A 1,282-nucleotide genomic window follows, 5' to 3' on the forward strand; every position below is an offset into this window, starting at 1 on the left:
AAAAAAAAAAAAAAAAAAAAAAAAAAAAAAAAAATTAGCTGGGCTTGGTGATGCAAGCCTGTAATTCCAGCTACTCAGGAAGCTGAAGCAGGAGAATCTCTTGAACCTGGGAGGCAGAGCTTGCAGTAAGCAGAGATCGCACCACTGCACTTCAGCCTGGGTGACAGAGCAAGACTCCGTCTCAAAAAAAAAGGGGGGTCTTGCTGTGTTGCCCAGGCTGGTCCTGAACTGGCCTCAAGCTCCCACCTTGGCCTCCCAAAGTGCTGGGATTACAGGCATGAGCCACCATGCCCAGCCACCAAGGCCCCAATTTTATTTCCTCTCCTGTGCACTGACTTTGCCACAGTCACTGCTACAGGCATTTGGGTCTGCAGTGGCCTTGCCTTAGAGTCTGTCCATTAGTTCCTAGTAGCACAGCATCCCTGGAGCCTGAAACACAGACCATGCGTAGCCCCATCTGGGACCCCAGCTGGCTCATGCGTCTTTGTTTGGTGCATTTTGGTGCAGCAGGTCTAGCTTGATGATGGATCCCCAGGACGGAGATCTCTGTGCACAAGAACACGATGTGCAGGAAGCGTGTGTTGATTCCCACTGTCCTGTATACTCCAGACACCATGGGGGGCCGTCCTGGATCAACCCACTGAAATCCACGGGAAGCCAAGGCTGCACACAGCCTCAGCATTCCAGGGAGACTCTCGCCCCTATTTTACAGATGCGGAAACCAAGCCCCAAGGAGGAAGGGTTGCCTCCTCTTAATTAAAAGTTGTAGGGCCAGGTGAGGTGGCTCATGCCTGTAATCCCAGCATTTTGGGAGGCTGAGGCAGGTGGATCGCTTGAACCCAGGAGTTCCAGACCAGCCTGGGCAACATGGCAAAACCCCATCTGTACAACAACAACAAAAAATACAAAAAAAATTAGCCAGGTGTGATGGTGAGCACCTGTGGTCCCAGCTACTAGGGAAGCTGAGGTGGGAGAATTGCTTGAGCCCAGGAGAGTTCAGTGAGCTGAGATTGTACCACAGCACTCCAGCCAGGGTGGCAGGAGTGAAACCCTGTTTCAGAATAAATAAATAAATAAAATACGTGTTTTTGTTTGTTTTTCTTTCTTTTTTCTTTTTTTTTCTTGAGAGAAGTCTCGCTCTTTTCCCCCAGGTTTGAGTGCAATGGCTTGATCTTGGCTCACTGCAAACTCCGCTTCCCAGGTTCAAATGATTCTCCTGCCTCTGCCTCCCAAGTAGCTGGGATTAAGGTGCCTGCCACCACGCCTGGTTAATTTTTATATA

At 49.8% G+C, this 1,282-nt stretch overlaps 1 protein-coding gene across 1 annotated transcript in view; it reads left to right on the forward strand.

Annotated features, from left to right (window-relative positions):
* The window catches only part of LOC105530121 (adenylate kinase isoenzyme 1), a 16,281-nt gene that overhangs the window by 1,257 nt on the left and 13,742 nt on the right, over positions 1-1,282 (forward strand). The window lies entirely within an intron of this gene.

The sequence above is a fragment of the Mandrillus leucophaeus genome, unplaced genomic scaffold (genome assembly GCF_000951045.1).
Source record: "Mandrillus leucophaeus isolate KB7577 unplaced genomic scaffold, Mleu.le_1.0 Scaffold8, whole genome shotgun sequence".
NCBI classification, from domain to species: Eukaryota; Metazoa; Chordata; class Mammalia; order Primates; family Cercopithecidae; genus Mandrillus; species Mandrillus leucophaeus.